The 26,556-nt window shown below is 44.4% G+C and overlaps 1 long non-coding RNA gene across 1 annotated transcript; it reads left to right on the forward strand.

Annotated features, from left to right (window-relative positions):
* Nucleotides 1-16,599: 16,599 nt before the first annotated feature.
* On the forward strand, nucleotides 16,600-23,486 carry LOC310838210. Its single transcript, XR_014560809.1, has 3 exons — nucleotides 16,600-16,723; nucleotides 16,923-17,049; nucleotides 20,935-23,486. It is a non-coding gene; the product is annotated as an uncharacterized lncRNA (long non-coding RNA).
* The last annotated feature ends 3,070 nt before the right edge of the window (nucleotides 23,487-26,556 follow it).

Here is a 26,556-nt window from a genome sequence, read left to right on the forward strand (position 1 = left end):
TCTTCCAGTTCAACCTGCTGTAGCAGAGGAACTCCAGAGCTAGAACATTCCCCAAAGATGGCTGCCCAGCCTCTTCTTGAAGACTTCCATTGAGGGAGAGTCTCTCTTTACAACTCTCAGCACCTGTAACAAACTACACATCCAATAATTCTTTGGTGGAAGCCATGGGTGTTTAAAGTGGTATGATACAGCTTTAAATGTATGGAGCAGATAAGGCCTAGCTCAGGCTCAGTGATGTATTCAAGGCCAAACTTTGGAGCAGAAGTCCAGGTCCCCATATGATCATTTAAAGAGTGGGTCCCTCCACGATACCATTTAAAGTAAGACAAATTAACACCCAGCGTCTAAAATTATTTAACTGTTCCATCCCAGTCTCATACAAAATATTTACTTCATTTCCAAGGCGCCAACAACAGTTTTCATAAACATGCTACCACAGATGAATAAGGTTGCTCTTTCACAATCTGGCTTCATAGAAACAATTTATGTACTGTTTTGATATTTATGTTACTGTCACAATGACAAATTAGCTGGTGTGTACAGTGTGCCAAATGTGCAGTGCATATGCATGTAGGCACAGGAAAGAAGAGACAAAATTGAACATAAGAACAAAATAGCAGCCTGCTGGATCAGAACAGTGACTCATCTGCTCAAGCATCCTGTTCTCACATTGGCCGGCCGGATGCTTTTGGTTGTTTATAATGCTTTTGTTTTATAATGCCTTCACATATCTGAAATACTTTGGCCTCAGATTGGATTAATCAGAGGCCTCAGCTCTGATTAAATTAAGTCTGTGGGTGATCTCAGCTAATCAAAGAACATGTAGTCAACAGAATAACATTGCAACATTACATAACCAGTCAAGGTTAGGAAGGTGAGACAACAATTGAGAGCAACAAGAGAGACCAAGGCAAATGAACAGGTTAAAAAACAGTGTGGGCATCCTGAAAAATCACGAAAAAGAGGGATGCTTTTCAATGTTGACAAGTGTTGGAAAATTATTCGGCTCATGCCAAATAGATGGATGGTTTGGAGGAGGTGTGTTTTGATGCTTCAGTGCAGATGTGGTTTTTATGCCAGTGATGGTTAGACCACATCTGGAGTAACGTGCCCAGCTCTTGGCACCACATGTAAAGAACAGTGTGGACAATCAAATGTGTCCAGAGGAGAGTGGCCAGGTTGGTAAGAGGCTTTGGAAATCAAGTTCTAAGAGGAACGGTTGAAAGAACTACGAATGTTTACCCTGGAAATGAGGTCAAGCTGCCTTCACATATCTGACGGGCTGTCACCTAGCAGATGGAGCAGACTTGCTCTCTGTTGCTCCAGCAGGCAGGATTAGAACCGTAGGGTGAATTTTTTTTTTTAAAAAAAATTGACTTAACTTTAGGAGAAACTTCCTAAAAGTCAGAGCTGTTTCGACAGTGGAACATCACAAGAAGTGATCTCTCATTCTTTGAATATATTTAAGCAAGCAGGGGCTGAACAGCCAGCTGTCTATGATACCATACATACTTTTCTTGAAACAAAATAAAAAAATTCCTTCCAGTAGCACCTTAGAGACCAGCTTCCAGTAGCACCTTAGAGACCACATGAAAGCTCATACCAATAACAAACTTAGTTGGTCTCTAAGGTGCTACTGGAAGAAATTTTTTATTTTGTTTCAACTACGGCAGACCAACATGGCTACTTACCTGTGACTATACTTTTCTTGAGCAGGGGCTTCCAAATTCACCTTTCACAATAAAATCTGATGATTCTGTGGCTAGCTGGTGGTGTATGGACTACATCCAACTTCCATATTAAGACCAAAGATGTTGGCCATCATGAATCTAGACCCTTGTGTTCTTTCTCCCTGAGTGACGCTTTTGCTTGCATATGCTCCTCTGCAGCCCTCTCACAGAGCTATCTCTCATGCTAGAGACACTTTTACTCCCTTGCAGTTGCCCCTTGGTAACATCACTGCCACAATGAGGGGCACATGTTTCTTTGGGCTCTCAGCTGTCAAGGATATGCCTACCAAGAGCAAGCACAGCTGCTCATAAATAGGATGGGTACTGTGTCTGTGAAGATGTGTGTGCTGTGGCTCATTGGAAGTACTGTGAAACAACTGTAGAGGTGCCCCATTAGTGCACAGAGACTTCAGTCCCATGGACCTGCCAGCCAATACGGATACTCTAAGGACCAGGGGGGAGGGACAGATTTGATTCGGTTCGCATATAAAAGTACCTAATTTGCAGCTCCCCAAACAGTACATAAACTAAAGCACTGCCATTCTTTGAAATTTGTACTTCTCTGAATTTTGCGATGCGGTTCTCCAGTCCACTGATGCGCACATGAATGCACATACCACATTATAGTGTGGATATAAATCTGTGTCTTAGGAAAGCAGGTATAGAAAAACACATTAAATCAGGGAACACTGTTTTGCAAGGATGTATGTGTTAGGCAGAATGGCAAACAAATATGTGCATATTTAGGAGAAAGTTGCACAACAATGCTGATTAATTTTCACGAAGGAAGACTTAAAAAAAAAATCACAATCTGATGTTGAAATGTGGAGAACTGGATTTAAGATGAGAAAGATGAGAAACCGAGAGAAACCAAAACAGACAGATTGTTTCAGCTCTAGGGCACACTTTTATTTTTTATTTTGTTTTTTAAAGACCTGCAAAAAAACCAAGCAAGAGCTGGGACAGAGCAGGTTCACATTATCAGAACTACATGCTACTTCATGCTGTTTGTTTATTTGTTTGTTTGTTTACAGGTATCAGGTGCTGATCCAGTGTGCTGCAATTGTGCTCTTCTCTAATATGCTATTACTTGGTCATCGGGTGCTTTTGCTTGGCCAACCTTTTCCATGGTGATGAAGAGCACCAGTCTCACTTATCCTGTTTTCCTCTCCCCACGTAATGCAGTGTAAGGGATCCCCCTTCATGAACAGGAAAGAATCCAAGAGGCAGCAGATTCCATTTTGTGCGGACAGGGCTTAACGCGCAATCGGGTACCTTACAGAAGAAAACGTATCTCTTTCAGAGGCATTTTCCCATCAGCTTTTTTTGAGACCAGGGAGGCCTGATTGAGCTGATTGAGCTCACCGCCATATGCCTTCTTGCATGAGCAGAAAATTTGTAAAACTATGTGAATCGCTGAGGAGTCAAGAGGCCTATAGAAGGAACCAGTGAGCGTCCTGAGAGGAGGGTTATACTTTTTAACTGCACCAAGCAAGTCAGACTCCATTTGGTTTGGGATTTTCTTAACTACAACAATAACATGTAGACATTATAATACATGAAAGCTTCCACACATGGGATCAGTTTGTGATCCTGGGAACTTGATTCTGGAAACAAGTAATGGATAAGATATTTTCCACATGATGGGTAACACAGAACATTTGGGGGAGTATGCACCTCCTGTTGTCAATGGTGACTGTTCTTAATGGTGACTGTTCATCTGCAGGGACTGGATGAACTCCCCAGAACTGGGATACTCCACTGTGGGACACAAAGATGAGTTCGGCCACTTGCAGGCACCATCCAGCCTATAGAATGAACTTGTCCATGAGGAGATTTCACCCCTCCCATTGCAAGAATCTGCTGATTTTCTAGAGAGGAGGGGGCGGATTGTGCTCGCTACTTATTCCGCTCCAGCCTCACTTCAAAGGGGGAGACTGAGTGTTATCTCTGTGTAGATAAGGTCGCTGCAAAAGCAGCTGTAACACTCAGTGCAGTCCAGCGTCTCCATAAAGCTTTATATATAGTTTGCATAGTACAGTAGCTGTAGAAAATAAAAGAAGATATTCTTCAGCACTGTCGTCCGAGTGATTTATGCTCTGCTATACTCTGCTGTGCACGGCTGTCTTCTGGAAGTGAGTTCGGTGCTCACAGCTCTCAGTTGTGAGTCCACAGCACTTAGACCTGTTCCTGCAGAAGAAGGTCTCTGGAAGTGCTACCCCAGCTTGCCTGGCCCAGTCGGGGCTGAAGTGGTTGAGCCCAGTCGGTGGCACTGGCTCAAGGGCGAAGCTGACAGTCCATACTCCGAGAGGTCCTTGAACAGGGATGGGGAACCTTTTCCGACACAAGGACTGCATTCCCTTGTGGAGAACAGTCCAGATGCCACATATCAGTGGTGGACAGGGCCAGAGGAGAAGTGACAGGGCCAGAGGCAAAAGTGGGCGGAACAATGGGTGTGACTCATTGTCTGCAGAAGCCAGAGGTTCACTACCCCCCCCCCAACAAACATCCTCCATTGTCTGTCCAGGCAAGGAGAAAGCAAAATCATAGTTTGAGGACACATTCTAGGCAGGCAAAACACCTGAGGAGGGTATGGAGAGGGCTGGAGAGAGCCACAGCCTGGGAGGAGTCAGAGAGGCCTGGAAGGCTGCATCTGTCCCTACTGAGGGGGTACCTCAGGTTCCCTCCCTGTCATGCCCCCCCCCCTCAGGGTACAAGCTGGGAAGGGGTGGGAATGGCAAGACATGTCAGAGGAAGAGGACCCTGAAGTCTGGGTTCGGGAAATTCAGGTGGTAATGGGGTCCTGGGTGCCTTTGTCAAGGATAGGGAGTTACGTGGGCCAGCCACATATTGTTATTTTTTGGAAGGAGGGGTGCTGGAATGTTCTCCTGACTCCATGGGGACAGACAGTGGAGAGGGCTCTAGCAGAAGCTCCCAACTCCCTAAAGAGAAGCTGGTAGCCCCTCTCACACCTCGATTTGGACATTTCTCTGTGACACCAGCTTCTCCAGAAACTCTTTTTAAATCCCAAAAGGGCAGCACCTGGTGTTTTGAGAAACAGTGACATCAATGAGCAATTTATTTTAATGAGCAGCACGAATTTCATCCAATGCTACAATGCGTACCAAATGTATCCCCAAAGCACCAGATTTTCTCCACATGTTCTTGCTTTAGAATGCCATTATTTAATTCACTGATGTTCAACCAGCAGTAGCAGTTTCAAGAGATGTAGAGAGCCCCATTCTAGCTGTAGGTGGCAGCAGAAGCTCATGAAAGCCGGTTGTAAAGGGAAGGGAAGCCCAGCAAACTGCCTGGAATGTCTGGACTTAGAAGGGATGGGGAACCTATGGGCCTTCACATATTGTTGGACTCCAACTCCCATCAGCCCCAGCCAGCATAGGCCATGGCCAGGGATGATGAGATATGTAATCCAGCAACACCTGGAGGGCCACAGCCTCCCCATCTCTGCCTTATAAATGTGGGCTGCTTGCTCCATGGAACTTCCCCTCTCTCCTCCCCTCTGTACACCCCAAACCTGTTCTGGGGTTTTCCCCAACCCTTCAGAGCAAATTTAGGGGTTGCAATGGAAGATGAGGGAAGAGAGAGAAGGTCCTGTTGCACCAGCAGCCCGCATTCTGCACATGCAACAATGTAGTTGAGTCCCACATAAGAAGTTAAAAACCCACCAGGAAGTATTTCCTGTGCAGTTCCCTTTCAATTTACTGGGACATGCTGAGTGAATTGCTTACCTAAGCCTCTGCCACATTCTTGGTGTGTATTGGCTTCATTCCTTCACATATCTGAGTTCAATACTTTCATATACTGACTTTACCCCTGCTGGGTTGAGATGACCAAGGACACAAGAAGAGCCTGTTGGATCAGGCCAATGGCTCATCTGGTTCAGAATCCTGTTCTTATGCTGGACAACTGAATGCCTGTGGGAAGCCTTGAATATGTCTGATCCTCAAAACGATTCAAATTTCAGGCCATCACTGCTTGCTGTGTTTAGCTATGTGCCTGAATCCCCTGACAGCCAGCTTTGTTGGATGACACATTCTAGTGTTATGAGAGAGGGGGTGAAGCTTTTCTCTATTCACTTCCTCTATGCCAGGGGTGCCCAAACTTTTTTCAAAGAGGGCCAGATTTCATGAAGTGAACATGCATTTCTCCAGGAAATAAACTTCCGCGGGGGCCAGATTAAATCGACCAGAGGGCCGGATTAGGCCTCCGAAACAGACTTTGGACATGCCTTCTCTGTGCCATGCATACATTTATACATGTCAATCATGCCATGTTCTCTTCTTCTCTAAACTAAAAAGCCCCAAATGTGGCAAGCTTTCCTCATAGGGGAGTTGCACTCAGCCATGGTTCAGCTGTATCATTTACTTACAGAGGGGCATTGCATGATCCCACCCACTCACCCGCCCCACCAACCTGCATCTATTAATTTTCAGTTCTTTCCCCATTGGCTCCAGCTCCCATCCATCCCTGTCTGCATGGCCAACAATTGGAGGTTATGAGAATCGAAGTGCACCCAACTGGATAAGGCCCACTGCCTTCAAGGGAGCAGGAATGGTGGAAGTGGCCTACCTGCTTCAGCAGGTGCCTGTCATATCCCTGTGTCCATACCTCTTCCCTCATCCCCCCTTTCTCTACCTTTTCCCCTCTCAGCAGCTTCTTCCACCCCTGGAATGATAAAACAGCCAGGACAGTTGACATTGTGTATGTGTGCATTAGCGAGAGAGAGTGAGTGATGGTGGCTTCTAAGAAAGTCTGCAGAAGTCTTTTCTGCTGCTGCTGCTTTCACAGGTCAACTCTCCCCACCAAACAGTACAAAGGAAGAAAAACAAATGAACAAAACAACAATGATGAAAGTGAACAATGTAATCTTGATCAGTAAAGCGTGAAGGCGGTCAATGTGATTTGTATGAATTGAACACAACCTTATATAATGCTTATAAATTATATAAGTGTGTGGGGTTTTTTTGTACACTCACAAGCAGGGATGGGGAAGCTGCAGTCCTCCAGATATGGCCGGACCACAGCTCCCCATCATCCTTGAGCCCTGGTTATGCTGGCTGGGCCTGATAGAAGTTGAATTCCAAGAGCATCTGAAAGCACCACAGGTTCTCCACCTCTGCTTTACAGTATGTGCACAAGAAGCCCTCAAGTCTATTGTTCTAGGCATTGACCAGAAGGACAGAGCTGAGCAGCCACTTCCTCCAGCTGCTCCAGCTGCAGATTGCCCACTCAGTAGGGAAGACAGAGTGCTCATGGGAAAGAACGGTCCTCACCAGGGGTGGCCCATCCAATTTCACTGACTGAGGCAAAATGAGAAGCGGCGGCGGCGGCGAGATCTTGGGCGGAGCCCCTCAAGAGCTCACAAGAGCTCTGGGAGATTTTGCAGAGTTCTCGCAGAATCTTGCTGGAACCCACTGCCTGAGGAATTCCACCACCTGAGGCAGCTGCTTCAGTCTGCCTCATGAGTGGGCCAGCCCACTGGTTGTCTTCCTTCAGCAGCAGTGGAACTACTTTCAGAGCACTGCCACCCATAATCCTCCTCTCTTTGCAGGTGTCTCTCCATCTCATTCATGGGGGGGGGGCTTCAGCCCACAGATGCGCCTGGTGGTTCTAGAACAAGCCCCTGGTGATAATTCTTGATGCTCACTCACTCAGAGATTTCAGAGAGGCAAAACAGGAAAACCCCAAACTCTCTGATCTCATGGGAAGTCCTGCAAATAGACGGTGCTGTGTGAAAATAAGAAAACAAAGTGAAAATTGCATTGGGATCGTGTGGTATGTGTCTGGGTCTATTTTCTCCCCCCTGTGTTTTTTGTTTAACTGTTCTGAGAACTTCTTCTGTTTTTTAAAGGGCTCTTGCTAATGAGGTGATTTACATTCCCAGTTTATTGTTACTACGAAGGCCATAAGAAATGCAGATGTCTCGCTGAACACCCAAGGCGGCCTGCCAATAATAACAACAGTAATACAAATAAACAGAAAGGGGAAGGGAAGGGGAAAAGAAAAAAAAGAAGCCCAGCGAACCCATGAGATAAGCAATGTGCCCAGAAAGCATATGACTCTGGTACAGTTCAAGATTGTGTTTGTCACACAGCTCCCTCTGTTCAAAGAAGTGAAAAGCATGCAGCTCAACGAGCTACGCAAATCCCTCCAGGCGCTTGGGCAGCCCTCCAGCCCATTGGTTTGCCTTGCTGCTAATGAATCAGCCTCTTTTGCAAAGTTACCTCCCCAGCTTGTTTACTTGGAAACCAAGTGCTTAAGGAACAGGGTGCTCTCCGCACATAACAATGACCCCTGTTTGAGATGCTCTGCCTTTGCCCGCTCGCATTTGCCGAGGGAGGGGCACAGGCGCAAGGGTGCCTGTATCTTGACAGGAACTTCCAGGAAACTGTCCCAAAGAACATGAGAACATTTTCATTTCAAGAGCTGACATTTTATGGTGCCAGCATTTTCACACACACACACACACACACACCCCACTGTATCAGCCAGGCCTAGATTTTTCTATGTATATAAAAAATGAAGACCATAAGAAGAGTCTTGCCTGATCAGACCAGCTCCCGCATTCTCCATCTAAACCATGGTCTGCTATGTGTTTCAGGCAAGCTTGCAAAACAAGCTTGGAAAGTGACATGATTCTCCTGCTTCTGAACGGGGATACACAGTTTTACTAAGTGCAGGTAATAGACATATTTTCCACAAACAAACTCTGCTTATATTCAGAAACCTGGACGTTCTCTTTCTTGCTGTCTGTCTGAATTAATTGTCCAGAGCTTGTAGTTAGCTCTGCTCACTTAGAGAAACTCAAGTTCATTTGATGACGATGATCAAATAATTTATTGTATTAACCAAAGACCATGACAATTTCTTTAAAATTTGCCCAACTGCAAACCATTGCATACAGTACACAGCAACCACATGGATGTTGATGGATGTTGTACATATATGGGCTTTTGCTTGCTAATAAAGTATCTCTTCTAAATCACAATGTTGAATTTGGAACTTCACGCTGAAAACAGCCAGGAGTGAAATAAGCTGAGTGAAGTTACTGTGGAATGTTTGAGGGCTCCATCTCTTTCACACAAGGCAGCTGAGGAATGGAATAAGTTTGAGTACAGTGAGAAAGGAGTGATGCTGAAAGGAGGAAAAGGAGTTGTTTTAAACAATGGCAGAAATTTGAGCAAAGCAGGGATGGAGGGGTGCATTTTTGTATAGCATTTCCCCCAATAAATGGATCTTCATACACGTTTCCCCTAATATAGACTTTTTCATACGCATTCTTTGCTTGAAAAAGTGTGAATTTCAAAGAATAGCTGTGTTTCCACTCCCCTATTGTTTCAGGAAGTGCAGATTAGGTAGGCTCACATCTCTCCACACTCCTAATGAAGAAAGCTGAACCCACCATTTGGAAGTCTATGCCTATTGGCATCAGGCAAGCACCCGCTTTATAACAAATTTTGTTTAAGCAGGCCTACCCAAACATGTCAATTTGCAATGCTTATTTTAATTATATTTTGAATGTTTTAAATAATTGTTTTTAACTGATTTTCTTTTATTATTTTTGTAAACAGCTCTGATCAGTTACGTAGTATATAAACCTTATGAAATAAAAATAAAGAAATGAGTTTGCGGGAAGGGAATTTGAGAGTTAAGAGGATAAGGAGATGCAAACGTTTCAAGTCCACAAGGTGTGATATCAGGTGTGAGAGTAGGAAGATGAGGGAGATGCTTATTTGATTGACCCACCATGAATGAACCAGGCAATGGCTCAGCAAAGTCCTATTGCAGGAAGTTCCTTTGCCACTATTTTTCAGATTCACTGGGGCCAAAGTGGACATGTGAACAGGATGACATGTGACCAGTCTCCTGGTGGTTGGTTCTGATCGTTCCCCAAAAGCAGCTTCAGAGGCTGGATCAGGAGCAGATGGCAGGAAGGGGCTGCTTCAGTTGATGCCTTTGTCTGCTGAAAATTAACCCCCTGTCCCAACTGTAAGAGAAAAGCAACTTGGGGAGGGTGAATTTATGCGGGAAAATTGGTGGGAAAGGAAGGGGTTAAACAGCCCCATCCTGCTTAAACTGGCATGGTCCAATCCCCATTTTTCCCCCAGTTATAAAACAAGATTGGGAGACTATTCATATGTTTCTAGTTTGGTCTTTAATAGTATATTTTACTTTGACATGTTGAGTACCTAAACACATTTAGGAATGCATCTGTTTCCTTCAAACGAGTGGAATAAAGTTGGCATCCAACATTTCCTGACACATTAAAAGGCTCCTACTTAAAAGGAATCAAATCTAGACCGTTTATTCCCTTGAGCGCAATAGTATTAAAGTGTTTTCATTAAATGACTCACAAAGTGAGAATTCCAAAAGAATCTTCTTCTTCCCCTCCCCCTAGGCAACTATTTTCTTCTCCATTCGGCTGGTATATATAATTGTGTGCCATTGCACTTATAATTCATTTGCAGTTATGTTTGTTTGTTTGCTGCGAATGCTTGATGGTTGCCTTCCTGCCCCCTCCAGCAAAAGGCACTTCATAAAAAATGTGGGTTTGTATCTCTCAGGCTTCATTGTGGTGGGTGAAAGAAGACTTACCGTACTACTATGTTTGTTTTAAACAGACCAGCTTGCCTACAGAGCTTGTTACTGAAAAAGTGATGGCGGATTCCAGAGGTACAAATCGTAAAAGAAAGGTGTGTTTTAGTTTTCTTATTGTTTCAGCAATAGCAAATTAGACAGGTTCACATTAAAATGCAAATTGAACCAAATGTCATCCTCAGCCAGCTACTACTCTTTTCAAATACTGTATGATTATATTTTGTTATATCATAAGATATAGTAATCTTCTTCTCTGTGCCTCTTTTCTCTAACTCATCTTTGATACTTCTGACACAAACAGTGCACATTGTGACATCATCACACACTTCGCCTTCCTGCCAATATGCTAGCCAATGAAAAGAAAGCTCTGTGACTCTAATTCGGCTCTAAGAGTGACTTTTGGGTCTTGCTCAATCTATTCCTTACTCCCACTATGCAATTGCAAAAAGAGACCCAGTGGTTGTTTACATTCTCATTCTTCGGTTTCCCTCTAAAAGGGAGCAAACATACAAACCATGCAGCTTTCCTGAAGTAATTTTTATTACAGATAAAGCACCTAGAATCCCTGACATGGGCAACATTTCAAAAATGTAGAAAAATAGAATGTAGAATGTAGAATGTAGAAAAAAAATATGTATCAGTTAGCATATATCACATTTACTTGTTTCGTAAATCATGTAACTCAAGAGCTCTCTAAGTGGCGTGCAAAATAAAATTGTAGGCAAAACACAACTATTAGAAATCCAATATGCATAAAATAGTTACCGATTATAACAAGCGGGAAGAAATCAGCAAAAACTTTAAAAATGAAATTATATGTCTGGGTAGGCTTGCTGAAATAAAACTTTTCAGAGGGTGTCTAAAACACCATTGCAGAAGTTGTGCGAATTTCTCCTTTGGTGTTAGCTTTCGGCTGGGAAAAATGTAATGGAAGATAGCTTTTGCAAATGAAAAATCTGTGCACGCATTCCTGCGCTGAGTCAAGATGACAGCAGAGTCGCACTTCCACATTTGGACATTGGATGGATGAGCCGAAGCAGGGAGAATAATGCAAGGCTCAAAGGGAACGCCACCACGCTCGACCCCAAATGAATGAAATGTCTGTGAATGGAAGCAACTTTTCCTGCTGGGAGCTGCCCTGGCATCCGGCATTCGGGAGTAACAAGAACCATAATAGGCATGCAGCTCTTCTGCTTCCCATATTTGTGGCATGTTGCTCGCCCTGGCTGTTTGGAGCCTCAGGCATCTGGATTAGGAGTAGCATGTTACATCTTGTGATCAGCTCGCTAATAATACTCTCGCGCTGATAGTGACATGAAAAACACCCTGGATCCTTTCTTGGAGGCCGTCCTGCAGAAAGGGGAATCGTGAAGGAAATCCGTCAAGAGCCTTCTTCAGAAACGCTGGGTGTGACTCTCTGTTTACAGGACTTTGTGCCCATCTTTTATTTCTGAGAGGGAGTAAATATTTATTCAGTTTAATCAGCGTGGGTTATTTAAAAGCTCCTACATATGGGCTTGAAGAAACCCCAGGTAACTGCAATTATGCACCAAACACCCTCCTACTCTGATAATGTTTATGTTGCCCTGTGCGGAACTCAGTGGCAGGAAGGATGAACGGACAACATTTTGTATTTTGGATGTTTGTTGTAAGCCACTTGGGGCACAGCCCACTCTGGAACAGGTGTGTGTGTGTGTATACTAAATTAAATTAATCTAGTAACCAGGTGCCTTCCAGATGTTTCAAACTGCCTCTCATCAGCCCCAGCCACCATGCTCCTTTACTAGGGATCAGTGCTATTTCTCTAGAAAAAGAGGTGTCAGAACTCTCTATGAACCTTGCTCTCTTATAATGGCAATGGTGCCTACCTGAGAGGTGCTGGAACTGAATTCTGGTGAGTTCCAGCTGAAAAAAAGCCCTGCGGCTTAAAATATTTTGGGGTTGCCAAGTTGGGGACGCGGGTGGCGCTGTGGTCTAAACCACAGAGCCTAGGGCTTGCCGATCAGAAGGTCGGAGGTTCGAATCCCCGCGATGGGGTGAGCTCCTGTTGTTCGGTCCCTGCTCCTGCCAACCTAGCAGTTCAAAAGCACACCAGTGCAAGTAGATAAATAGGTACTGATCTGGTGGGAAGGTAAACGGTGTTTCCGTGTGCTGCTCTGATTTGCCAGAAGTGGGTTACTCATGCTGGCCACATAACCCGGAAGCTGTCCCTTTGCCCAGAATAGCAAGTTTACTCCCCATATACATACTAGAGATGTTCACACATTACATTCAACAAGTGTAAAGTCTGTGTACCTGTGCACAACAATAGTTGAGCAGTACACTCATACAGTTATTCACTTGTGGCATTCAACAAATGAACAGTGTTGTATGAAATGAGCATACAACAGTCGAGCTGTTACAAAGCAACACGTGTGCACTCTTTCACACAAACACTTCTTCATGCATAGAGACAGCTTTTGCCTGTGCTCAGTGTAATGTGTGGACATGCCAATGTAAAAAAAGATGGAATGATTCAGGGTGAAGAAGCTGGTGGGAGAAAGGCTGTTGACTTGTGCCAGTATAACTGGGTTGTATGTGTGTGTTCAGCAGCCGCTCAAGGGAGAAGTGCTAGAATTCAGAGTCCATAGCTGTGGTCACCATAAACGTCACTACGCAGCAACGGGATGTACAGCTCTGCAGCTGGAGTGTGAAAGTGCCTCTGGGCTGCTGCTGCAGCTGCTTTTCAGCCGATTCATAAAGCTCTCAGATCATTACGCTGATAACTGAACAGTTAACAGAGCTACTGTTTGGGTTTGCACTGTGATACTCAAAGGAACATGCTGTGCTTGGCAACACCAGCAGGAATCGGAATGCGCATTAAGTTGGTGAATTCAGCATGGCAGGGGTGCTAGAATGTCATTTACGACTGAGATCATAAGCAAAGCCTTGGAGAGAGTAAAAAAGGATGATTAATCATTGTTACTTGGATAATTACAGACTATTTGCGGTGAAAACTGGAGTGCCAGGAGAGCTCAAGCTACAACACAGTGCAGTCTTTCTAGGATTGAAGAGTGGCGGAACAAAATATCCCAGGCTGTCTGAAAAAAAACTGGAAGCACAATCCACAGGCTTTATTCTTCCACCATGAAGTGTCTCATGAGGGTGTGTGGAATCCACTGTATAAACAGCTTCACTAAATGATAGTCCACTCTGTGTGATAGATACAGCCATTTAAAACCACCTTCCCCAATGGGATGGCCCTGCATATGTTGTTGGACTCCATTTCCCTTCAGCACAAGCCAGCATGGCAGGTGATCAGAGAAGATGGAACTTGTAGTCTGACAACATCTGGAGGGCACCAGATTGTGGATGGCTGATTTGCAAGAACAGGTTCTGTGAAGAGTTCGGCCAAAAGATGACTATAAGAAAGGAAGAACCTAAGAAATGCCCTGCTGGATCAAACCAAAGGACTTTCTAATCCAGCATTCTGTTTCCCACAGTGGCCAACAAGATGTTTTTGGGAAGCCCACAAGCTGGACATGAAGGTCATCCCTTGTGGTTAATCCCTAGCAACTGGTATGTAAAGGCGAGGTGAGAGAACCACATGCACGGGCCTAAGGCCTTTGAGTGGGGTTAACAAATGTGACAGCATCTTAAAAAGCAGCAACTTAAAAAGCCGAGACATCACCTTGCCAACAAAGGTCCATATAGTTAAAGCTATGGTTTTCCCAGTAGTGATGTATGGAAGTGAGAGCTGGACCGTAAAGAAGGCTGATTGCTGAAGAATTTATGCTTTTGAATTATGGTGCTGGAGGAGACTCTCGAGAGTCCCATGGACTGCAAGAAGATCAAACCTCTCCATTCTTAAGGAAATCAGCCCTGAGTGCTCACTAGAAGGACAGGTCATGAAGCTGAGGCTCCAATACTTTAGCCACCTCATGAGAAGAGAAGACTCCCTGGAAAAGACCCTGATGTTGGGAAAGATTGAGGGCACAAGGAGAAGTAGACGACAGAGGACGAGATGGTTGGACAGTGTTCTCGAAGCTACCAGCATGAGTGTGACCAAACTGCAGGAGGCAGTGGAAGACAGGAGTGCCTGGCGTGCTCTGGTCCATGGGGTCATGAAGAGCCGGACACAACTAAACGACTAAAGAACAACAACAACAACAAATGTGACAAAAAGCAAGCATATAGCCTTTTGGCCACTGCAACATCTTGTGGTGGTGAATTCCCATGAATTGATTGTGTATTGCATGAAGAAGAGTTTCCTTTAGTTTGTCCTGAAGAAACTCACAGCGAGACTGAATTATTGGCGGAATAAACCAAGGTCATGTGGATCTACCCTTCAAGTACTTGGCTCAGTGGTGGCCAAACTTGGCCCTCCAGCTGTTTTTTGGATTACAACTCCCATTAGCCCTAGCTATCAGGATCAGTGGTCAGGGATGATGGGAACTGTAGTCCCAAAACAGCCCTTAAAGGTAAAGGTAAAGGGACCCCTGACCATTAGGTCCAGTCGTGACCGACTCTGGGGTTGGGGCGCTCATCTCGCTTTATTGGCCGAGGGAGCCAGAGTACAGCTTCCGGGTCATGTGGCCAGCATGACTAAGCCGCTTCTGGCGAACCAGAGCAGCGCACGGAAATGCTGTTTACCTTCCCGCAGGAGCGGTTCCTATTTATCTACTTGCACTTTGACATGCTTTAGAATTGCTAGGTGGGCAGGAGCTGGGACTGAGCAACGGGAGCTCACCCCGTCGTGGGGATTCAAACCACCGACCTTCTGATCGGCAAGTCCTAGGCTCTGTAGTTTAACCCACAGCACCACCCACATCCCTAAAACAGCCCTTGGATGATCATAAATAGGCTGTTTATTATAGTCATGTGGAAATTGGTACTCAAACGTTATTCTGTACACCTGAGAACTTTCCATTTCTAGAAGTTGCAGCCTTGTAAGGTATAGCAAAATCTGCTTTCGTCTTGTGCTGAAAAAGAAATTCTGCTACCATCACCCCCAGTAGCATCATAGGAGCTGCCTTCTCACATTCAGGTACAGCCCTAACCAAAGAGCATGTAGAACAGAAACCTATTGATTTCAACTCTGATCAGCCCCTGCCAGAATGGCCAATGGAGTTGTCTGATCCAGCAGGGCTCATTTTATGTCCCAATCCGCTATGCTTTATGCATTTCCACTCACTTAGGCTCATATCATCCAGAAGGGGCAAATTCCTATATCTAATGGCTTATTGAGCATCTTAAAGTTATATGATGTAATAATTCTCTACTTTCCTCCTCAGTCACTAGGACTTCAAAACAAACTCAGTTCAGCCAAATCCTGAGATTCTTGAGTAGATAAAATCCCTTATTTTGGCATCTTGGAAAATCTCTAACAGGGTCATGGGAGCCCTGAATCTGAAAAGGGCCTTAGTGAAAAACAGAGACGTCACACTTTGCTGAAAAGCTTTCAGCTAATAATCACTAAATCTTATGGATCCGCGTGTGCTTTGACTTTCCATCAAGCTAAAAAATGTAAACTATGCCAGCCGGTACTTTCCTCCCGGGAAAAATGTTTAGACTCAATCTGTGAAATGGTTTAATACTGCAAGTTACATAACACAGTTATTCCTTCTGCTAATGGAATCAGTGCTTGCTGTGCTGCATCCTCTGACAGAGGCCTGTGCAAAACCATGTGGCAAGGAAACAGCACCACACTTCACCTGAGAATCAGGCAAAGTGGTAAGGGGCAGCTAGTTCCAGATTTACGTATAAGCTAAACAAGCTATAGTCAGGGGGAAAAATCTGGATGTACATTTCCAAAATATAAGATAAAAAAGAAATAAAATAAACCCTACATACAGCAACAGTGTTTTGTGTTGTGTAGGCTCCTATTAGGTCCATAAATTACCATATAGCATATATTCAACACAAAAAACAGTGACAATTTGTTGTTGACAAAGGGCAGCTGGACATATAAAGGGCCCTATTACCTTCAGTAGCTTAGGGTCTCATCAAACCTAAATCCGGCCCTGGGGGCAGCTGATTACGGAGCATCTTCGTTTTAGGTGGAAAGCGCTGATTCTCAAAGGTGACTCATCATTTTTCCAATACCCTGAGATGAATTCATTGAGACAAACAGTGGGGGAAATTATTAGCACTGTAGATAACAACCAGACTGCAAGTGCTAATCTGTTCTCTGCTTTACATGCATAAATCTCAATACCAGCTGCTGGGAATCGCAAGTGGGGGAAGTGATCTTGCAAAGTTGGCCACTTTGAGAACAGCATGATGGATCATTGACTTGGTCCAAAAGAGCTCTTCTTTTGCCAGTTAACCACTGGAAATGACATTGAAACGCTGGAGAAAGGAATACATCTGTGGCATGCATGGTTCTTGTTGAAGTAAGATTTTGGCAAATGCAGTTACTCAAATTGCTGAACCACTATTCAAAGTTCTGATCTGACAGATCCCTTCAAGAGAGACAGAACTCAGGCTGCATTCTCCACTTCTGTCTCCTGTGTATGGGCTGCTCCTGCTGGGGGGGGGGGGGCTTTGCTAGCCTATGGGATGGATAATCCCAGGTTTCTTTCTCCGCACTAGGCTCCGGATGTGTTTTTGTTAGCCCTCATCTGTAATTACAGTGGGAAAAATATCAAGAAGACGCCAGTTCGCTCCAAGCGAAGCATCACATGGAGATGCCTTGCCTGTTCTGCATAGTGACACAAAGGTAAGGAAACTCTATCTCGATGCTGTCACTAATGCAGCGATGTTTTCCTGGCCGGGAACCAAAATGTCATCTTGGTGTAAACAGCATCAGAGGATTTATTACAGCATTTGTACCACCATGTGTGTTTGTGTGTGTGTGTGTGTGTGTGTGTGTGTGTGTGTGTGCCTTTTCACATGTTAGTTTTAGATTATCTGGAAAAATTCGGATTTAAAACCATATGCCCTGTGATTTTGTCATCTTAAAAATTCTGCACTTGCTGTTTTCACATATACGACCGTTCTGTTTGCAGAACAGGACCAGAAAGTGTTGCAGCGACATTTCCAAAGCTGGCAATGGAAATTCAGGAACAAGCTGCCCCAGGAAGGTGGGCCAATCTGTAAATAATCTGTCATGTGCCCTAGTCCCCAAAGTCCTGGAGATCTGTTCCTAAGCGTTTGACGCCAGAGGGGGGCTGCGATTACCACTCATCAGGAAAGCAAGGGAAGTGATTTACCTTACTGTTTTCTGCATCTTCTCAATCTATATTTGGTCTTGCTTGACATTACAGTAGCACTCCCTGTCACCCGAATTATCCTGTGCAGAACCCCCCCCCCCCCAGTGATTTCTATAGAAGGAAATTGAAGGGCAAATGAGTGAAATACTGAGCTTTAGGGTATGGATTGTGCATTTTGACACTAAATGTTTCAGAAGGAAGTGATTTGGCACCTACCTGCCCTTCCTTTCCCTGTGAAGTTCAGTACCTATTGTAAAGCTCCCTATGGAGCCTTGCAAGGGGAAAGCAACCAGGTGAGGTCCAGGGGGTGTTAAATTTAATTTTCAACAGAAAAGTAGCAAGCAGGGGAAGGGGTAAGTTAGCCTTTCCCAACATGGTTTTGGACTGCAGTTCCCATCTGCTGTAGCCAATGGTGAGGAATTATGGGAGTTGTAGTCCAAAACAGGTGGAAGGCACCAGGTTGGGAAGGCTGAGTTAAACACTCCCCTCACACCAGCTGCTACTGTGCTAAAAAAAAAATAACCACCCCCAGCTGCTTTTCCCTACAAGAAACAGCTGTCAAGGCCATTTGGAATTTCCTGCGTCTGATAAAAATGCAGCCTGGTAATCAATCCTGGGCAATAAATGTCATAAATTTTGTTCCACTTGAGGCAACATGTTGGGTTTCATCTGGAAAATGGAACAGAACCGAGCAGTGCTTCATGCAAATTTATTTATTTTATTTATTTGTATTTATTAAATTTGTATACTGCCCTTCATCTGTAGATCTCAGGGCGGGTTACAACATAAAAACACAGTATGAAAAACCACAACATACATATTAAAAATATGAAACAAACACAAACCAATAATCCCCAATCCCGTCCTGTACCGGGTTACAAAATATTCAACTAAAAGCCGAGTTGATGGAACAGGAAGCAAGCACTAATCATCCCAGTTTTGTACCTGACAGAAAACTTGCATCTTAGGAGAACTCTCATATGAGTGTATCTTTGATAAGCTTCTGGTATTTTTGCAATCCTCACCCTGTTCAGGCATTTAAAGGCAAGTAAGAGATTTTGTGAGTGGAGGGAGCGGTGGCGGATGAACCCATTAATCCCAGCCCCTCTGCTGCATCTCCTTACACAGGTCTGAGGCCTTCCTGGCTTTGTGCAAAATGAACTTCTGCAGCAGAGAACATGCCAAGCTTGCGTAGGCTCATTGTGCAATTTAGAACCCTGATTAGGCAGAGTTCTAAGCTTTGCCAAGAGCTTCCGCTGAGGTGGTGAACAGAAGGTCTTCCCAATGTTGCCAAACCATAACTCTCATCAGGGGCATAGCAAGGTGGGTGTGGTGGGTGCGGACCGCCCCAGGTGTCATCTCGGCGGGGGGTGACATTTGGTGCCAACCCTCCCCTACAAAATGCTCAACAACTCCTAGCAATGACAATGGGTAGATCACAGGCAGTCTTTTCATACTGTGAGTAGATCGCAGTCTCTTGGGAGTCCAACTAGATTTCAATGGGGGGGGGGAGGTGACAAGAAATTTTCCACACCGGGTACCACCTGACCTTGCTACGCCACTGACTCTCATAATCCGTGATCACTTGGCAGGGCTGGCTGGGGCTGTTGGGAGTTTTAGTTCAACAAAATCTGGAGAGCCACGCAGTTTGGCCACCCTGGCCTGCACAGCTTCTACTGCGTTCTGTCTGCTGCAGATGCTTGCTCTGCAACAGCAGAAGGGCTGCAGACCTGGGCTAAGTGACACAGTGAAGGGGCGAAACCAATGGACTCAGCCTTGCTTCACTCCTCGTGCAATTTCACAGTGTTGTGAGATCGGCAGCCCTGCAGATGTTCCTGGACTACAATTCCCATCAAAGCTGGCCATTTGCCATCCTGGCTATGGCTGATGGGAGTTGCAGTCCAGCAATATCTGGAGAGCAACAGGTTCTCCATTCTTGCTGCATCACATGTATCAATGCCTGAACAGGGCCAGGGTTGTGGATACAGCAGCTACTAATATAAGGGCCCAACTAAACTGCAATTATGTACACAGCTCTCTTCCCTCATGCGATCTCTACATCACATGTCTTTAAATGCCTGAACAGGACTCCTGTCTTCTCTCACAGGTATTCAAGGCCAACTTCTCAAGCTTGTTTCTTATGTAACCAAATGTTTTTAATATTAATTGCCTCCTCCCTTTTGCATATAGAACACTTTGCCTCTCACAAATGCTGGCAATTTGCCATGAGATCAATCTTCACATGGCAACCACCAGATCTCACTGCTGAAATGGGGTGGATCTGCACCCGGGGTTTGGGAATGCTATAAATAAGTCAGAAATTAAATCGTTATAACGAAAGAAAGAGAAAACCCTATGTAAAACTCATATAGAAAATTTATTTGCTCTCTGGCTCCATCTGGTGTTCCATGTTTATAACACATTCAAAGCGTCATCTTTTTTTACTACTGTAGCTGAGTCCATGGTTGTGGTAAAAACCAAGGGCTTTCCCACATTTCCGCTTGTCCCATGCCTAGGAAGGACGGAGCCTTGCACTTTTCTTTTTGCCCTGCCACTTTCCCATGAAAACCCTGCTCTTTTGCGCTAATTCGGAACAAATGGCTATCCATGGAAAACCTGATTATTGTTTGTAGATCTTGCTGCACTGTAGATCTTCCCAGGTGAAAGCGGCAGAGTGAATGGAAGTGTGTGGATGGGCCCAAACTCTCCAAAATGTAGCTTTTGAGAGTCTGGCATAAGTTGCTCCTGTCAACAGGAGGAAGGCACGCTGCAGATACACCTCTAACATGGCAGGGCTATTTGACAACTTGATTTTATTTCTTCATCACCATTTATTTAACAGCATTTATTTACTCAAACCTCAACGCAGTATAGAAAACAGAACCCAACCTTGTTGTTTGACTTTCCCTTTCCTGATTGCTTCTCCTTGCTTTAAAGCTGGTAAGCAAAATATGCAGAGGAAAACGACACCACTGATTCACCCCTCTCCTTCTCTAAACTTTTTGTAAGTCTTGGGGCCTTGTGTCCTTCCGTTTATGCCTCTTCTGCTTACTATTCCTATGAGGTGTCTGGCAACGCAGCGGCAACACATGGGTATTACAAAAATGTGCACAGAGTTAATTTAAGATTCTCAGCTATATGCTAGGAATAGAGTTGGCAAAGCATGCACCACACCTGCACTGAAATATCTGCATGGGTTACCAGTTTGTTTTTCCAAGCTGAATTCAAGGTGCAGGTTTGGATCTTTAAAGACTTATGTGGTCTGGGCTTTATTCGAGAGAGCCCTTCCACCCCAATGAGCTCACTTAAGAGTTTTAAAACCTGCCAACTTCCTGCTGAACACAAATGTGGTTTATTTTTTACTTTTTGTCCCACTTTTGTTGCCCCTCTAGATGGCAAGAATGCAATAACACCAGCAGAACAAGGTGTGGGCGTTCCAGGGTAAATCCATCACAAATGCACTATTATTGCTTCAATGGAACTCTGCAGAACACAAGCAGCAACAAAGAAAAACAGAGTGGTCAGTAGGATGAGGAGAAGGAGGAGGAGGCCTTTTTCTGATATCGCTCAGCAAGCTCTATCTCTTTCTCTTCCCAGGAGCAGAATCCAGGCCAAGCGATACCACTGAATATAGAACCCTTTATCGTTTTCGGCGATCATTTGTAGCCGAGTAACATTGTCTTCCATAAACACAGTTTTAACAATGAGTCCGTAAGTGACTGTGGAGGCCAATTCTGGATCCACACGTCCTTCCACAATGGGGACATAGGTTTCTGGATGGGAGTTGATCATGGTGAGGTTTTGCCCAATGTGCCTTCCTCTTAGCTTGTTTCTCTGTCTCGTCTTGAGTTTGAGCGTCTTCAAAGTCCATGACACCTTTGGTAAAGGCTGTTCTCCAGTTGAAGCGCCACTCACAGGCCAGTGTTTCCCCGTTGTCGGTGTTGATAAAAAAATATAGTTTTGCCTTGAGAGAGTCTTTAAACCTCTTTTGTTGATCACCAGCATTACGCTTTCCTTTTTAAAGTTAGGAATAGAGTCGTTGCTTTGGAAGACGATATTCAGGCATCCACACACCATGACCAATCCAATGAAGTTGATGTTGAAGAATCATTGCTTTGACACTGGTGATCTTTGCTTCTTTCAGTACATGGGCATTAGTTTGCCTGTCTTCCCAAGTGATGTGTAAAAGGAATATGGAACCCTTTATCATACCACTGACTGCATGGGTTCAAGACTGTTGCTCCCCACTCACCTTTATTTTCCTCATCTGCTTTCTCTGGACCTTTCTTGGCAATCCTGGGCTGTCTCAGCCTCCAGGGGATTAAGCTGCACATGTCTGTCCTGGCAGAGAAGAACGGGAACATCATGTTATTTCCATTCACTTCCCTCTAGTGTTCTCTCAGAGCCCTTCCATCTACCGCTCATGGCTTCCACGCTGAGCAGCCTTCTCCCAGGTTGCCATGGTGCAGCTGCTGGCTTGTCATTAATATGGTGGGTAACTTCAGATCCTTGACCCCCTTTGCTTTTCAGGGCTTCTCACGGCGTATTTTGCCCCTGATTGTATAGCTCCACATTCCCCAGCAAAAAGATAAAACACAAATGAAAAGCTGCTGCTGCTTGAACGGGGACATGTGTTTCACAAAGGCACGCTGCAGCAACAGCAGAACTTTAGGGAAGAAATGGGAGATTAAAAGAGCCACAGACTCCGTCGGAGCAGGGAGGATGGCAGATGTTGGATTTTTTCCAGTCTGCTTACGCTGGGACTGTGTGGATCCCTGAAAGCTTAGGCTGCAATCCTAAATGCATTTTCCTGGGTGTAAGTGTCCTTCGAATTCAGCGAGGTTTACTTTTGAGTACAAGCAGGATTGTGTAGAGCAGGATTTCCCAAATTTGGGTCTCCAGCTGTTTTTGGACTACAACTCCCATCATCCCTAGCAAGCAGGACCAGTGGTCAGTGCCTCTGTAAGTTCAAGGAAGTACAGTGGTACCTTGGTTCTCAAACTTACCCCATTCCAGGAGTCCGTTCGACTCCCGAAACCGTTCGAAAACCAAGGCTCAGCTTCCGATTGGCTGCAGGAGCTTCCTGCAGTCAAGCGGAAGCTGCGTCGGACGTTTGGCTTCCAAAAAATGTTCGCAAATCAGAACAGTTACTTCCAGGTTTGTGGCATTCAGGAGCTGATTTGTTCAAGAGCCAAGCCATTTGAGAACCAAGGCACCACTGTATAAAATATGTGTGGGACAGGAAAGAGTGTGAGGCTTTGAAATGTTGAAGATGAAGTTTTTAAGAATTGCTTGACATTTTCAGGGGGAGCCCTCGGCCCCAGTGATCTAGCTTCTGCTGGTTGGATAACTGCCTGAGGTGATGAGACAATATTCAGTGACCACTCAAACGTTAGAATGATGCAGGGTAAACAGAGTGAAGAGTCACTTGTGATTTTATTGTCATCTCAGACGAGAGGCCTGCAAATCTCCAGAAGTCATTGGAGAGTTTCGGGGGGGGGGGGACGATGACAAAACAAACTCCACTCTTTTGGAGAGTACAGCAGAAAATGATTCCCATTTGGCAAGAACTGTTCAAGTATAGCAATCGACTCTAGGTACAGCCTGTTCTCTTGCATTTAGTCATATAACTTTGGCTTCTGTGGAGTAGAATGAGACAAAGGCTCAGCTGTTGGGGGACTGTATAGAAGCTGTTTTGAATTTTGAGTGCTGAACGCATCATCTTGACACACTGAAGATCACAATCTCCCCCACCCCCAAAGCTTATTGCTGTTAGAAAAAGCTTCATCTTTGGGAAGAATGTGGATTTCTGAAAGGAAATCAGGCTTTGTTTCCAAAACAACAAATGTTATAAGGAACTTATCTATAGTTCCTGTGTTTGGTTTCAGGGCATGCCAATCGCATTCTCGGTCGCATTCTCTTTATCTGGCTACCCCGCCTCATCCCTAGCATTATCAGAGTTTAAGTGTTTGTAGAGACTAGCCTACTGTACCGGAGGCACTCAGGCACATGGCATTGCCTCTCATCTTCCCTGTCCCTGGTGGAGAAGCCAATTGGCAATGCTTGGACAAGCGCTCTGGCTCCCGCTGAGTTTAGCAAGGCTCTGGGGCGCACGGCAGCGGAGTGGGGTTGGTGCAGGAGGCAGCAATTCCCGCTTCACCTCATGTGCTGAAACAGGACAGGCCGCCCCTGCAGCAAGCCCACACAGGATAACTGTGTTTCAACAACAACTGTCTCAGAAATAATTTGGGCACAATTAGTCCTTCTGTGAGGCCAAGGATGGACTGGGTGTTGTTTCAATGTACCTTCAAGCCCCTAACATTTTTCATGATTTTATAACCGGCTCATATGAATAAGACTTTACAGGCACAATCGTGGCTCAAATTGTGTCATTTGCACACAGTTAATCACCCCCATCTTTCCCTAAACATATGACTCAAAGCAGGCTTCTAAATACATTCCTGGTGCAGGCAGCGCTCTGAAGTCGACAGGATAGCGCAAAGAACGAGGCACAACTCATCTCTCAGACTCATTACATGGGGTGCTGCAAAAAGCAAGACACTCATGGAACACTAATTTTAAATGCACAGGCAGCCCTTTAGAAAGCTGACCTATATCTGGAGAAAGTAATGTGTGTTTGTGCAGAAACAGTCACATTCACTGTTTATAAATATGAAAAAAAAGAAGCAGGAAATTATATTAAATCTTGGCTGAATCATACACACTTTAGAGGGGGGGGAAAGTTACCAGCTTCTTTCTCTTGCTGATCATGCATGGGTTCCCTACAAGGAGGGAGAGATCATGGATTTTCAATATTAACATTTTTAAACTTGGAAATATTTATATGTATAATCCAGTGGCTCCCTCCTCACCCCCACATGGAGGATTTGATACTGGAATGGAAATTGCCGAAACCATTTTATAAACTAACATCGCTCAAGATAAATAACAGACCCAGAGCAAACTCCAGAAGGCTTGTTGCAGACTGTACATATTTGGACAAAAATGACATAATGATTTTATGACGGAGGGCTTGCTAATTTTGGAACCACCTAAAGAAGCTGCGTGCGTCACCGATTTATACAGGAATGCTGACCTCTTTATATGACATCACCTTGCAAGAATGAGAACGTAATTATTCTACCTCATGTTTAAAATCAGGACTAACTTGAAACCACTCACTCGTATTTTGTTTCTTTTTTTTGTGATTGTGCAAATCAGCATTCTTAGCACTGCTCAGTAGATTTCTGAAAACTTATATATGTAACTTGGATGGGGCAACAGCATTACAGTCTTCATGTAATGATGAAATGGCAAACTGGTGTAAGCACTCTGGTAATTGCCCTTTTGACCAGTGCAATTTCTGGATTGATGCGCACAGGTATAGTGACATCACACAACCATTCCCTCCTTCTGGTGTCTCCTGTACTGCTTAAATCAGAGAAGTGGAACCTGTGGCCCTCCAGATGTGGTTGGACTCCCATAAGCCCCAGTCAGTTTGGCCAGTGTTCAGGGAGGGTCAGAGCTGTAGTCCAGCACTGAAGGCCATAGCTACTTCACCCCAGTCTACATCAGTCTACATCTAGACTCAGGGCAGAGACTCGTCTGCTTCCCCCCCTTTTTTTTGGACAGCTAAAATTTGTTTTGCAAAAGTAGCTTATGAATAGTTACCTCGGAGATTCACTAATGGAATTGGCTTCCTTGCATTTAAATCAAGGAAATCAAGTAATGAACTCATTATGATGACTGTTATTGTATTTCAGTTCAGCTGATGTTTTTGAAGATACCCAGGGAGGTTTATTGCTCGTTAGAATTAGGTAGAGGAAACTGGCAGCTTGCAGAGAGCATCCAGCACCTTAACTTGCTCCCATATTGACATTGCTGTTCTTGACCCAGAGGTGTCACTGTCCCAAATGTACATCCTGAACTTTTATATACTGAATGCACATTTTTATTGTGAATTTTTAAAGAGCCACTTCTTAATTTCTCTTGTCTTTTTTATTACCGTTCCAGAACCAGAGCTTGTTTGGGCTTTATTTTATTAATTTATTGCCTTTTTACCCCACAAATCTCTAAGGAGCTCCAAGCGGCATGCACAATTCTCCCCTGCCTCATTTAATTCCCACAACAACCTTCTGTGAATGTGGTTAGTTTGAGAAGCAGTGACTGGCCCAAGGTAAAATATTGGACATGGACCCAGAGAAGGCATCTCTGCTTAAAATTGTAAAAAAAAAAAAATCAATATTCACCCCAGTTTCATTCTATTAATCCTCCTTCAACATTCCTGAAAAAGATTTCTTGCCATTCTTACACTACCTTATCTTGCATTTCACTAATTAACAAAACAAGTCCATCACTGGCCAAATTATTCTCCCGTAATCTTCCTTTCCTCCTTTGGGCCAATATGGCTAGTTTATCCACTCTGCTAATTCAAGGCATTTCAATAAATGTTCCTAGTCTATTGGGATTTGTTGGCATTTCTTTGCCAATATTTTTTTTTTTTTAGCTGCTATCAATGAAATTGAAACCAATGATTTCAAATCCATAGAACTGTTAACCTCAGTCGGATTGAACAAGATTAATTTAGGAGTAAAACCCAAAGTTACAGAAATTCCGTATTCCAACAGAATCATTCTTCTGCTGTGCTAATATAGAGACTGCCATGTTTCTCTTTATTGCTGCTTTTTGCCTAACTGGGAACATGTGTTTTCATTAAGGTATGCCACAGATCTGTATAAGATTTGAGCTTTATAATTTCATACATGGGGAGCAGCCACTGTTTCTTTAGCCTCAAACCCTAAGTTTGTAACCTGATACCTGTACCATCTAGATTTAATCAGCCAGCAGTCTAAAAGCTGACTATGACTAAAACAACTAGCCCAACTCTCTCTCTCTCACTCTGTGTGTCTCTCTCAGTGTGTGTTTGTGTGTGTGTGTTTTGTTTCTGTTATGTACTGAAGTTCTCACCCTGTTCCAGCAAGGGGATACTGTAGATAGTTTTCACTCAGGTCCAC

The sequence above is a fragment of the Podarcis gaigeae genome, assembly GCF_964106915.1.
Source record: "Podarcis gaigeae genome assembly, chromosome: 2".
Classification (NCBI taxonomy): Eukaryota; Metazoa; Chordata; class Lepidosauria; order Squamata; family Lacertidae; genus Podarcis; species Podarcis gaigeae.